We start from the raw sequence: 14,664 nt of genomic DNA on the forward strand, positions 1-14,664 counted from the left end.
CGGATGGCCCCGGCGTGTCAGGCAGTCCGGTGGACGTCCAGGCGGACATCCCCGGCGTGTCAGGCGATCCGGTGGACGGCCCCAGCGTGTCAGGCGATCCGGCGGACGTCCAGGCGGACGGCCCCAGAGAGACAGGTGCTCCGGCGGGCATCCAGGATGACGGCGGACCGGAGCTTCAGGAGGTCGACGGTGAAGCAGAGGCCTCTGAAGCTGACGGCGGAGCAGGACCCTTCGAGGGCGGAGACAATGAAGCTGGCCCCTTGGCAGGCTGCGGCGGCGACCGAGCTGGTGGGCGCCGGCGATGCAGGCCCTCCATAATGCTAAACCATAGGCTAGCTGGGCATCTAGCCTCAGGGGGCGCCTGGCTACCGGCTTCAGGAGGCGTCACCTGACTACAGGTTTCGGACAGCCACAGGCTACAATGTTCAGGAGGCGTCGCCTGGCTGCCGTGTTCAAGAGGCGTCGCCTGGCTACAGGGTTCAGGAGGCGTCTGGCTACACGCAACGGCTAACCCCTTGGCAACCATAAGCCTCAGAATCAGACCTCTGAGAGAATCAGGCAGTGATAACCAGTAACAGACTTCAGAAGGCTGACTATCACTCGGGATGTGTGGAGACTGAGACCGGAGTTGGAGCTTAAGGCCCTTAACCTCACTCGGGGTTCTCTGCTGTTTAACCCCCCTACGCGGACCCAAACCCCTGCCTCTAGGTTGATAAGCCTGACGTTGGTCACCCAGAGGAGGGCTACTCCGGCTAGACATGTCCCTAGGAAGTGGAGAACCCACCTGGGACCCTATTTCACAGGCCGAAGGCAGCCACCTCACAGGACCGTAGAAGTCTCCACCTGGGTCTCCACCTCACAGGACCATAGAAGCTCCACCTGGGTCTCCGCCTCACAAGACCGTGAGAACTCCACCTGAGACCCCGTCTCACAGGTTGGTGGAGAACCCACCTGGCACCCCACTTCACAGGCCGACAGAGACCGCATCTGGGTCCCCACCTCATGGACCAGGAGTGAGCCCACTTGGCATCCCACTTCACGGGCAAGTGGAGAGCACATCTGGGTCTCCACCTCACGGGCCAGTGAAGGAGCCACTGTGGTGCCCACCATGGTAAACAGGCTGGGACCGAGGCGTTGGCCAGAACCTCGGAGACAGATGCAGGACGTGAGTCGTCGGCCAGACCCTCGGAGACAGATGCAGGACGTGAGGCGGGGTTATGAGGCCAGTAGTCTGGGGCCCTCTGCGACCAGTGGTCAGGCACCCCCTGAGGCTGAACTCCAGGATGGCAACTGGTTTGGCAGTGGGGGGGGTCTGCCTCATCGATGATGCGTCCCAAGGGGCCTGCTTCGTCGTCGACGCACGTCAGGGGCCCTGCGCCGTCGACTCTGTCCGTCAGTGGCCCTGCTCCATCGCCGGCCCGCTCCGTAACCGGCCCGCTGGACAACCTGACACGCCGGGGCCGTCCTCTAGGACGCCCGCTGGACAACCTGACACGTCGGGGCCATCCTCCAGGACGCCCGCTGGACAACCTGACACGCTGACGCCGTCCTCTGGGATGCCCGCCAGACAACCTAACATGCCAGGGGTGGTCCTCCGGGACGCCCACCAGAGACTCTAGAGTGAGTTTTTTTTTTATTATTATTCTTATTATTATTTTATTAAATCAACATAAATCACAGCACAGGATACATTTAGACAGTTAATGTACCAACCCAAAAACCTCCCTCCTACACTCCTTCCCCTCGCCCCCCCCCATCACACTCATTCATTCACCCACATTGAATGAATTCATTCATCCACAAAATAAAATTTTCAGAATAAACATTTGAGAACTTCCCATCTATGTTTATGTTTTCTAGCTTTATTATCGGTTTCAACCATATACCTTTCTAAAGGTAAAAAATGCTGAATAAATGTTTTAAAGAAAGTAATACTAAGTGAGCATCTATTTTTGGCTTTAAAAATAAACCTTTTACTGAGTACAATGATTAAATTAACTAACTCTTGACTGTCAATAAACTCTCCTAGTAAAACAGAAACCACACCAAGCTTCATAGACAGACCAGTCCTTAAACACATTTTGTTCAACTTCCACCCAAAACAGAGACACAATACCAAAACAAATGCAGGGTGGATTCAGAGTCCTGACAACAGAAACGGCAATCATCTGACTCTGTCATATTCCATATTTAATATTTTTCCAGTGGGTAAGAAATTATATATGATATTAATTTGAGAATAACGATTTTGCACATCAACAGTAGTTTTATAAATTAGTTTAAATATTTTAGCCCACGGCAGCAGGCAGTCAAAATAGTCCTCCCATTTTCCATATATGTTATATGGGGCAACCTTCAGAAAGTTTTTTAATAAATAAAAATTATATATTTTTCTATTTATTTTAGTTTCCATTTTGCCAATTAAAGTTTCTTATTGGAGGTTTACAAACATACAGTTTAGTAGATCCATTGTTAATATTTTTTTTTTCATTTTTTTTCAATTACTCCAGTGAGTTGGTTAAAGGAAAAGTTTGAACAAGCATCACCATACATAGTTCTAAATTCCTCATACTTCATAATTACGCCATAATTTTACCCTTCTCATTGATAATGTCATTAAGAAATATAATTCCTCTTTCGAGCATGTTTTTTCAAAAGAAAGGCTTTCCATCTATTAGTATATTGGAATTCGTCCATATTATCCGCTGCAAAATGTCCTCTCTTTTTTTCTGGCACATAAAATTGAAAACACCACCATGAATGGGTTGTTTTCTTTATGAACCCTGAGATGTTTCCCAGTAGAATCTGTACATAAGGAAAATGGGAGGGCATCACTTAAAAAAAAGGATACAATTTCTTATGATACAATAGATGTTTTTTGTCCAATAGGATACTTGTGTACCACTCCTTGTTTAGGTACATCTTTGGAACAATTGATGCTTTTAAAGAGAAACGCATAGCTTCAAGGTTGAGGAGTTTCAAACCCCTATATTTATAGTCATTGTACAAAACTTTTCTGTATATGTTTTCTGGCTTGCCATCCCAGATAAAATTGAAGATTTTCTTCTCATAAACATAAAAAATAGTGATGAAGCTGGTAAGGACAGAAATAGATAAATAAATAAATAGTGGATAATTAAAGAATAAACAATAGATATTTTACCATACAAGGTTAAATATTTCCCTTTCCATAATTGTAGAATCTTACCCTGCTTTCTTAGTCGATTATCAACTTTGGTCTTCCAGATTCTCTGGGATCACAACACCAAGTATGTTAACTGGTCCATCTGTCCACACAACAGGCACTTTACTTTTCATTCGAAAGGATATTTTTTTAAACTTCCAATCCTTAATATTTTACATTTATCATAGTTAAGTTTAAGCCCAGTTTGGTCTGAAAAGATGTCCAAAAGATTTGTAAGGTTCTGTAAACAATGAGGATTGGGGCTAATGAAGAAACTTGTATCATCCGCATACATTGTTATTTTACTTTCAATATTATTATTAATGAGCCCTTCAATATTTTTATTCAATCTGACTTTAACTGCCAATATTTCCATTGCAATAATGAATAAGTATGGAGACAAAGGGCACCCTTGTTTTAGACCTCTTAGTAAAGGTATTGTTCCCGAGATGTGTCCATTATTTATAATTCTACAATCAGTTTTGTTATATAGCGTCTTGATCCAGTGTAATATTGAGTTGCCAAAATTGAAAAAAGCTAAACTTTTACATGTAAAATTTAAGCTAATTTTGTCAAATACCTTCTCCAAGGGAGAAGGCATTTTCAGCAACAAATTAATCTCTTTTTATTCTCCGCATTATACTTTTCTATGATTTCTAATAACTGTCTAATATTACTTCCTATATTTCTTCCTTGTAAGAAACCTGATTGGTCTCGGAGAATAATATTTGGTAAAACAGACTTTAGTCGTGTAGTCAAATATTTTGCCAGGATCTTAGAATAATAACATTGAATATATTTTTCAATTCAATTCAAATCAGTTTTATTTATATAGCTTCAGTTCATGAAACATGTCATCTCGAGGCACTTTACAAAGTCAAAATCAATCATATTATACAGATTGGTCAAAAATTTTCTATATAAGGGAACCAGTTGATTGCTTCAAAGTCCCGACAAGCAGCACTCACTCCTGGAGAAGCGTAGAGCTACAGGGAGAGTCGTCTGCATTGTCTATGGCTTTGGAGCAATCACTCATACTGAGCAAGCATGAAGCGACAGTGGAAAGAAAAACCACCCATTAGCGGGAAGGAAAAACCTCCAGCAGAACCGGGCTCAGTATGAACGATCATCTGCCTCGACCAACTGGGGGTTACAGAAGACAGAGCAGACACACAACAAGACAGACAAAAAACCACAGAAGCAAACATTGATCCAGTAATCTGTTCTATATAAGATGATAATAGTGGGTGAGCTGTCTTCTCTGGATGATATCTCAGATAACAGAATGCCAGACCAGATGTACCTACTATGAAGAAAAAAAAGAGAGAGAACAAAAAGTTATAAGCAGAAATGATGACAAGCAATGCATAATTGTAGAACAGTAGAACTCGATAGAGTGAGAAAAATAGATCCTGATGTCGTCCAATAGATTAAGCCCATAGAAACTGTTACTGTCTTCACCGTACCCTGTCAACGGTGAAACACCCTCGGTGGACCCAGCTCTTACTTAGGCGACCCCCACTTATTTATTACCTTGAATGTAGGATGCATAAAACCGACAAGTATTCTTTTAGTTATATTTTATTTACGTAAAGACAGAGAAACAGTTACAGTCACACCAGTGCTGATGGGCTCTTGATCGGCAAGAAGCCCCGATTGCTCATCACACAAACATTATATAGGGATCTAGGTAAACACCCATGCAAGGGCTGTACACATCCAAACTGTGACATCAGCAGAGAAACTGTGTCACCTCTGGTGTGGTATCTGATAGATATGTGCCAATCTTTTGGGTCAGTGCTATCTAAGTGTGCCATGCAGCTCCGGGATAAACCGCTCGTTCCACTTGACCTCATTGATATCCTAACAGACCCCCTGATGATGTGCCTAAATGACACATCACCAAAGATGATCAACCAGTGGAACGACAGCTCTCAGGCTGTCCATCTCCCAGAACAGTCGGTCATTCCATCCAGTCCAAGCAATCCAAGCACGTCAGCCTCCGGCTTCCAGAGTCCATCTATCCGTGATCTCCATGGCAGTCGATAGTGCGGCTCATTCTCTGGGGTCACACAATCTCTGCTGGTGTGCCCGAACATCATAAAAAAAACAGTCCAGTTGTCCGTTAGCCCCCCCCCCCCCCCCCCCCCCCCCCCCCTGTTGGTGTGCCCCAACAGCACATCACAACGAAAACAGTTCCAAGAAATGGGCCGGACAAACTTCAATGGAAACATCGTAGCATCAATCAGCATGAATACTTCATAATTCAGCATTTATCACTCAAGACCACAGCCCAAGCATGTTATCTACAATTTAGGGTTCAACTAATTGAGCTATGCCTGTTTTAGGTTCCTATGCTCACATTATTTTTAGTTTACTTTAGACTAGGTAAGCTAAGACTGTTCATTAATCAAGGTCAAATTCGTCTACTCTACCTCCACCCCAAGAAACCTCCTACTTGGTCCTCCACCCCCCATTCCCATGGACAAACATCCATCACTTTCAAACCTCACAAATCCAAGAGTACCAGTAGGTGGCATCACAGGGCGGTCTGAGTCTTCGGCAGAAAAAAACATCTCTCTAAGAAATGGTAAAAAAACTGATGGAGCCCAGTCTAGGGCACTCCCACTCTGGGCCAATCTGAGCGAGAAGACACCCTGTATTGAATCTAAAAATTACCCTTACCGAGTAATTTATGGATCTGTGATAGCCATCAGATCCTGGTTCTCTGTATAACAAAGCAAAAAGGTTGCAAGGACTGTAGGTCTTGGTGTGTGTGTCTGTAACAGACAGTTTCCATTCTTAATCATAAAACCATAGCATAACATAATGCAACATCACAGTATAAACATCACAACACATAAAATCAAACCTGATGACGGAAGTCAGTGGAAAAGAGAAAGGAAAAAAAGAGAAAAAAATCAGTTTTGTGATATAAACAGAGTCTGTATGTCAATAACGCAAGTAAAAAACGTCAGGCCAGTCTGAGCACGTGGCAGGCATGAGTCTATTTGCGCATAAGTGGTCAGCTCAGAGTTATCAGGCAACTGCTCCTTCATTGCAAAAAGAAAAAGGAAAAATTAAAAATCATATTTCTCTGGCATGTTACTCCCAAACTTCTTAAGTCCTTTTCTTGTTCCTCAGCATGGAGAAAAACAATTTAGTGGGATGATAATGAGTGTTTTGTCCTTTTTCAGGCAATAAGCATTTATCCCCAGTAAAATGCTCTGTGAAGATGGTTGGCAGACACCAGGCCTTGTTTACTGTTGAAGAACAGAAACAAGGTGTAATTAATGTTCTTATCAAGACTCCCAATCCTTCTGTCATTTACCTTCTTCAAACACTTTCACATCCAGATATTTTCGTTCACAATTATTGTGCTCTTAGCTTAACATCCTTTACTGTAATAATTAGATCTTGCATTACTCTTATATTAACGGAAAAATCTGAAAGTTCAACTTTATCTGCAGCAGCACTCCTCTATGATTCTTAATCAAAATATTCCCATCTGTGTCTCAACTTACAATGTCTGACAGTTGAAAGTTTTCTGCAACACAGACTTATCCTATTAGTTTCATGGCCACTGTGTCAATGTTCATCACAGTTCATTTAACACACTAAGTCACAACAAGTAATTGTATTAAACCTTTCAGAGACTTCTTGCTGAACCAGCCTTAAAAAATACTTCACCATTTTCCAAAAACCCAAACAGAAAAACCCTTTAGTTTGTAAAAGAAATCTCCACTGTGTATATTTCCAGAATATTGTTGTGATATCAATCAGAAGCAGCCCTATGTATTTCTTGTCTTATTTTGAAAAGCTCAGCTGAGAGAGAGGAAGTGTGTGCATGCCCCTAGCGCACACAAAGTCGTAATTGGCTGCCATTCAGGAAGTGGGTGTAGCCTAGGGCGGAGACAGGAAAAAGTTCTGTGAATCAGTTTCAGCTTGACTTGCATCAAACCAAAGGACTTCCAATTGAATACACCTTTCACCTAATATGAGGAGCAATTCTAACCCCATTATTTTCTTATTGTTTTTAATAATTTCTGCTTGTTTTAACAGATAGCTTTTGTAAGCAATCCTGGTTGTTTTTTATGTCCCCCTGTTTGAATTTTGTTTGAAACAAACTTTCAACTGTAGTATGCTGTGAACAGTAACTTATTGTTGCTTATTAAACACATCGCCCCCTGACCATGTAAGAAGCTCCATACTGCTATAGGTAGTGTTTTTTATGAATCTTTAAGCCTTATTTAGTCATTCCAAGCATAATTTTATCCCAATTAAATCTACCCTTTAACAAGTATCTTGTTCTTGTTCTCATGTGTTTAGTTTACCCTTGAAAAACTATAAGCAGACATTACTCCGAGTCATTTTGTTACATTTTCATTTACAGTTTTACAAATTTAGGATCCGTGTTATGTTATGTTTATGTTAACGTATATCACCCAGTGATCTATAAATCCTTATTTTATGTTTGCACTGTGTCTTGTCCCAGCAGATTAATAATCCCCATTCTAGAATTTGCTTTTCTTGTTTCATCACTCACTGTCTGTTTTGATTATTGAAGGAATTGTGTAGTTCCTTCACACCCTCTTAAATTGTGACCACCCGTTGGTAAATGATCAGCAGTAAGTTTTGCCCTTCTTCTAATTCTTTGTTTAGCCTTATTATCTGCACCTTAAATTGAGGATTAGTGGAATTCTTTGTTTGAACACGTCTCTGTGTCCGTATTTGTTTAGGCCTCTATACTTTTCTTTTCTTTTCTTTCGTTCTTTGTATTTTAAGTGTGAACCTGGTCAGGATAGAGAAAGTCATCTCCGATGCTCCTTTTGGCAACCCCAGCAAACCCAAAAACAAAAAATGTTCACAGTCAGTGTGAACAAGTTAGGTTACAGGTAATCCCTGTGGGAACACAACGTCGTCTCCTTGGTCCAACCTGGTTCTAAGTGCTTGGGTCATCGAAACACTCCACCACCTGTGACAAATCTCTGATATTTTCAAACCACAGCAGCTATTCTTTGGTGTCTCACACCCCCTGTCTGTGAAATGTCTCTCATCGTAAGCCCAGGCTTTCAGTTTATCTCCTCTTAAGTGTTCCGCTTTCGAGCCCATTAACCCCAAGTTGCATATTGTTGAATCCCCATTTTCAAATGTTCTGTCGTTAAGAGTCCAAGAGTGTGTTCTAGGTGCGTTTCCTGAATGCCAACCTCTCCATGTCATGTTCGTGAAACCTTGTAGTTGAATTCCATCACCTGTGAAGCAAAGCAGTCATGCATAGTCCTGTTCAAGATGTTTTGTAAAACAGCAGGAGTTTCACTGTCAGGTGCCATTGCAGCTCTGATGTTCCTCAGAGCCAACCTTCATGCATTGATATCATGTTCAAGCTGTTATCCTCTTATCATCATCTTGTGTCCAGGAGTCGCTTCTGCTGTGCTGACCAGATATCAAACGTCCAACTAATCTAATTGGCCTCATTTCTTCTCTGCATGTACGCAAGAGGAAAATCGTTAGATTATCCTGGTCTAAAAGACCTCTCAGTTAGTAGTTGGCTAAACTCTGTTTATGTGTTTTTTCCCTTCTGGATGTTTTAACATCTAGTTAAAGGACAACTATTGTGATATTTTGTGTTCGAACAGAGAGATGTTAAGTCTCCTCAAACCTTTTAGGTAACTGCGTAAAATTCCAAACTATTTACACTGGTGCTTTAATCCCTAATTTATCCATGTTATTTAGTAGAATAAGTAATTATTCTAATCTTGCAGTTTTATCCATTTAAATCCTTAACCTTTGTAGTGCTTTATTGATGTTTGCCGAAGTGGCAGATTTTACAGGCATCCTAATTATTTGGTTCCTATTTGCACCTCTGCCTACTTCAACTTTTTTCGCCCACTAGTTTTTTCATGATCATAATTATCTCTTATTGATGTAAATGTACTTTTCCCATATCGTCTGAATCGCATACATTGTTCTTATCCACCTTCTTTTTACGTTTAAACGGCCCCTCTATGTATCCCAGTCGTTGCTTTAATCACCAATATTCATAAGTTGTCAAACCTGTTTAGGTTTAGCATAATTTCTTAAGCTGCTCAATGCTTTTATCACGTAACTTAATATTTTGGTGCAAAATGAATGTCTTTTAGCGGTGTCCCCTATTTCTTCTCGTGCACGTTGTGTTTTGCGAAGCTTATTGTATCTTAAAGGCGCCTCTTTGAATCTTAGTCAAACCCCTTGTGGGGTTAATAAAATTCCAAAACATATCTATATATGTTTTAGATGGTTTAAATAAAACTTTGTTAGAAAAGTAAAAGAAAATCCTTCTTATCTTCGCGAGCCTCTACCATCTTTGTGTCCAGACCAGAACCTCTTGTCCGAATGCGTTTGACCCTCTTATCGCTCGCTAATAACAGCTCTGACTTAAAACAATTAACATCCAAGGGGTTTAATAATAATCTTGATTGCTTTTAATCTGAAAGTTCTCTCCTAAGCGCATCCGCCAATGTGTTTGTTTCTAATGTGTGTTTTGTTGTTTAATTGTGTACAGGAAAATCTGATGTGAAATGCAGAAGGGGTGTCTGCCAACTCATCTTTGTTTCGTGTTGCGGTCCATTGAAGGTTATCCGATGCCTCTGTCTTTGCCCCCGCAATTAGTTGTCCATTTTCAGTCCTCATGTCTGAGTTCAGCAGCACAACATCCTTCCAGGATCAGCATTGTCCATGGATCTTCTTTCTCCAATCGTTGTGTCTGAAACCACAAGGAATTCTGCCAGCATTTTGCCAATATGGATTTTGTTCAAAATCAAATTGTCTAATACAAGAATTGTATTCTTCATCCGTAGTGTAGTGTACATAAGTTGAAAAGAAAAAAAAATTAAAACAAAAATTACAGTAAAACTTTCTCAAAACAAAATCAACCACATCGTGTCCTCTAGAACGAACTATTCTTAAAGTTCTTCACCTTCACCCCAGATCTAGATCCCTTAAAAATATATCCAAGCAAAATATTTTTACAGATAGTTCAACCTCTTTGTATAAGATCAATAATAAAAAAACAGATTTCTCTTAACCTTGTAGCATCACATTCCCCATTAAACCTCTATGCACCTTCTGTAAAAATGACTGATTTTTGTCCAAAATTTGATTAAAACTGGATTAGGCAGGAGTCAAGTACATCACCTTTTTTTTCTCCGTCCCCTTGACCACCGTGGCACCGTTTGGTACTAACTTGTCTCTGAGAATGCCTAAGAAAAGAGACTAAAATCTCTCCGTTAGCACATTCCAATTATATATGACCAGGTGTCTTTGCAAGAAAAAAGGCAGAACACAGGAAATGAATGTTAATGTGAGTCAGTGGAGAGGGGAACAGTGGGAAGGGGTACATGAAAAATTTCTAAAGCCACCTTTCTACCGCTAGAAGGTCTCAATATTACCTGGCCTAAGTTTGTTAAAACTTGGCAAAATTTAGTCACCTTTGTCAATCCCTGCATGTCCATTTTAGATCATGACTTCTTACCATACGACCTGAAAGAGCTCACTTTCCAGAGTCTTCTGTTGGAACAAAGGTGGCTTTGCAGCTTCATCTCCCATCATCTGAAAGAAGTAACTCAGAGAAAAACAATTCTGTTAGTGTATTAGGTGACGAAAGAAAACCTGGTCCTTTTAGTGTCTTGGTTCTTAATGTGATGTGTCTAAGTTCTTGGTTGGTCCAGGGGAGGTAGGAATCTCTTGTTCCTTTTCTTTTAGCATTTTGTATTAAAACATCTCCTTCTCTTAATTTATCTGCCGAGCAACCTTGAATGTTGTCACTTTTTGCCACTGGTGATGCAAAAATTAAAGCAAATGAATAATTTAACAAAGAAATAACCAAAATATATATAAAACAATAAAAAAAAGTCTCCCAAGGAGCATAATCTGTGTGTTCCAATAGATTATTGTCTTTTAACAGTCTTTTGACTTCTTTCTGGTCCTTGGACTATGTGTATTTTAATACCTTTATTTATATATAACTTTTCAATCTTAATTGGTCAAGGGTGAAACTTTGAAGCAACCATTTTTCTTTCAAGTTGTCGAGCTTCTAGTGTTTTTCTATACATGATAAGAGTTTTCCCTGTAATTCAGCACATTGAGAAGGCTACCCAAAAACAAACAGAGATTAGAATTAGAATACAACTACAACTACAAGGACTGTGAGAAGGTGGTCTGAAGAGGCTTATGAGGCACTGCAGGCCTGCTTTGAGGTGACTGACTGGTCCGCACTCTGTGAGCTGCACGGGGGAAACATCGATGGTCTCACAGAGTGCATCATGGACTACATCAACTTCTGTTTGGACTGCAATGTCCCTGCTCGGACTGTCACCTGTTACGCCAACAATAATCCATGGATCACCAAAGAAATAAAGGCCATTCTGAATGAGAAGAAGAGGGCATTCAGAGATGGCAACCGTGAAGAGATGAGGAGTGCAAGGAGTACTCAAGCGTAATATCAGGGAGGCTAAGTACAAATACAAGAGGAAGCTGGAGAAGAAACTGCACACCAACAACGTGAGAGATGTGTGGAGTGGGATGAGGGCCATCACAGGGTTCCAGAAGTCCACTGGCATGGGGTTGGAAAGTCGCATGGACCGAGCCAATGAACTGAACTTATTTTTTAATAGGTTTGATACTGCGGCCCATCCTCCACAACACCCCGCTGCTGACTTGCCTACCACGCCCGTTCCACCTCACCCCACTCCTTCTCCTCCTCCTCCTTACAGACCCCCTGTCTGCTCCTCACCACCCCAATACACATCCATCTACTCCACCCCTCCCCCCTGCTCACGTCCTCCACGATCTGAGGACCTCGCTCAGGACTACAGACCGGTAGCACTGACGTCCCACATGATGAAGATCTTTGAGAGGCTAGTCCTGGGGAAGCTAAGGCCCATGGTCAGGCCCTTCACTGATCCATTACAGTTCACCTACCAGCCCCACATGGGAGTTGAGGACAGCATCATCTTCCTACTGAACAGAGTCTACACTCATCTGGACAAGCCGGCGAGCACTGTGAGAATTATGTTCTTCGATTTCTCCAGTGCCTTCAACACCATCAGCCCGGCTCTACTGGGTGAGAAGATGACGGCGATGCAGGTGGAGGCACCGATCGTGCCCTGGATTGTTGATTACCTGACGGGCAGACCACAGTATGTACGCCTACAGACCTGTGTGTCTGACAGGGTGGTCAGCAACACTGGAGCCCCTCAGGGGATTGTCCTCTCCCCCTTCCAATTCACCCTTTTCACCTCAGACTTCAACTACTGCACTGAGTCCTGTCACCTCCAGAAGTTTTCTGATGACTCAGCAAATGTTGGCTGCATTAAAGGGGGTGATGAGAGTGAATATAGGACTGTGGTGGAGACTCGAGGCGGCACGGCTGGGCGCCGAGGCAAAACCCCGGGCGTGGGAAGAGTTCGGAGAGGCCATGGAGAAAGACTTCCGTACGGCTTCGAAGCGATTCTGGTCCACTATCCGGCGTCTCAGGAGGGGGAAGCAGTGCAGTACCAACACTGTTTACAGTGGGGGTGGTGTGCTGCTGACCTCGACTCGGGACGTCGTGTTTCGGTGGGCGGAATACTTCGAAGACCTCCTTAATCCCACCAACACGTCTTCCATTGCCTGAAGTTCTCCCATCTCCCATCTCTGGTGCTGAGGTTGCCGAGGTAGTTAAAAAGCTCCTCGGTGGCAAGGCCCCGGGGGTGGATGAGATTCACCCTGAGTACCTTAAGGCTCTGGATGTCGTCTGAATCATGTTAACATGATTCAGACGACATCCAGCCAAATATGCTGAAAATGAACATTCTATGAGCCCGGTCATTAGTAACAGCAGAACACTGTTTAACCTCAGTGAAATTCATATTTAACATGATTCAGACAATTTGTGCGCTAAAACAGAAGAGAGCAGTCAGAAAACTAAGGTGTGTGGAAACAATGCTTAAACCTTGTGGGGAGACCTAATTTGGTCCTTCTGACACCTAAATAAGTCTTTTTTGCTGTTCTAATGCAAAAGGCCACTGAAAGAATGTAATGGTTATAATTCACTTCTCACAGCTCAGAAAGGCAGACATTTGATGCCAGATATGCTGCAAATGAACACTCTATTTGCCCGGTCATTATTAACAGCAGAACACTGTTTAAACTGAGTGAAATTCATATTTAACATGATTCAGACGATTTGGGCGCTAAAACAGATGGGAGCTGTTCAAAAGCTAAGGTGTGCTGAAACACTGCTTACACCTTGTGGGGAGACCAAATTTGGTCCTTCTGACACCTAAATAAGTCTTTTTTGCTGTTCTAATGCAAAAGGCCACTGAAAGAATGTAATGGTTATAATTCACTTCTCACAGCTCAGAAAGGCAGAAATTTGATGCCAGATATGCTGCAAATGAAAATTCTATTTGCCCGGTCATTATTAACAGCAGAACACTGTTTAAACTCTGAAATTCATATTTAACATGATTCAGACGATTTGGGCGCTAAAACAGATTAGAGCTGTCCAACAGCTAAGGTGCGTTGAAACACTGCTTACACCTTGTGGGGAGACCTAATTTGGTCCTTCTTACACATATATAAGTCATTTTGGCTACTCTAATGCAAAAGGCAACTCAAAGAATGTAATGGTTATAATTCACTTCTCACAGATCAGAAAGGCAGACATTTGATGCCAAATATGCTGCAAATTAACATTCTACATGCCTGGTCATTAGTAACAGCAGAACACTTTTTAAACTCAGTGAAATTCATATTTAACATGATTCAGACGATTTGGGCGCTAAAAAAGAATAGAGCAGTCAACAAACTCAGATGTATGGAAACAATGCTTACACCTTGTGGGGAGACCTAATTTGGTCCTTCTGACACATATATAAGTCATTTTGGCGACTCTAATGTAAAAGGCCACTCAAAGAATGTAATGGTTATAATTCACTTCTCACAGATCAGAAAGGCAGACATTTGATGCCAAATATGCTGCAAATGAACATTCTACATGCCCGGTCATTATTAACAGCAGAATACCGTTTAAACTCAGTGGAATTCATAACATGATTCAGACGATTTGGGCGCTAAAATAGAAGAGAACAGTCAACAAACTCAGGTGTGTGGAAACAATGCTTAAACCTTGTGGGGAGACCTAATTTGGTCCTTCTGACACTAAATAAGTCTTTTTTGCTGCTCTAATGCAAAAGGCCACTGAAAGAATGTAATGGTTATAATTCACTTCTCACAGCTCAGAAAGGCAGAAATTTGATGCCAAATATGCTGCAAATGAACATTCTATGTGCCCGGTCATTAGTAACAGCAGAACACTGTTTAAACTCAATGAAATTCATATTTAACATGATTTAGACGATTTGGGCGCTAAAACAGAAGAGAGCAGTCAACAAACTCAGGTGTGTGGAAAAATGCTTAAACCTTGTGGGGAGACCTAATTTGGTCCTTCTTACACATAT

Source organism: Fundulus heteroclitus, unplaced genomic scaffold (genome assembly GCF_011125445.2).
Source record: "Fundulus heteroclitus isolate FHET01 unplaced genomic scaffold, MU-UCD_Fhet_4.1 scaffold_60, whole genome shotgun sequence".
NCBI classification, from domain to species: Eukaryota; Metazoa; Chordata; class Actinopteri; order Cyprinodontiformes; family Fundulidae; genus Fundulus; species Fundulus heteroclitus.